The sequence below is a fragment of the Charadrius vociferus genome, unplaced genomic scaffold (assembly GCF_000708025.1).
Source record: "Charadrius vociferus isolate BGI_N301 unplaced genomic scaffold, ASM70802v2 scaffold366, whole genome shotgun sequence".
Lineage (NCBI taxonomy): Eukaryota > Metazoa > Chordata > Aves > Charadriiformes > Charadriidae > Charadrius > Charadrius vociferus.
Window position 1 is genome coordinate 520136 of NW_009648900.1, and position 241 is coordinate 520376.

General features: G+C 63.9%; 1 protein-coding gene across 1 annotated transcript in view; it reads left to right on the plus strand.

Moving 5' to 3' along the window:
- EVX1 (even-skipped homeobox 1) overlaps positions 1-241 on the plus strand; it is a 3401-nt gene that overhangs the window by 1680 nt on the left and 1480 nt on the right. The window lies entirely within an intron of this gene.

Consider the following 241-nt stretch of genomic DNA (forward strand, 5'->3'; position numbering starts at 1 on the left):
GGGGGAGGTAGCCTTCCAGACAGAATGAATAAGCACCCGTCAAATCCTTAATCGGTGCTGCATCCCCTTCTCCCTGTCCTCCCCTCTCGAATGTCTCCCCAGCATCTCAGGGCAGGCAGAGAAAAGGCGAATGGGGAGGGATGGGGGGAGAAGGGAGCTCGGTGGGGAGGCGGACGGGGAGCATCCCTCCGTGTCCGCCCGTTTCCGAGCGCGTGTCTCCGCTCCGGGCTCCCCACGCAGG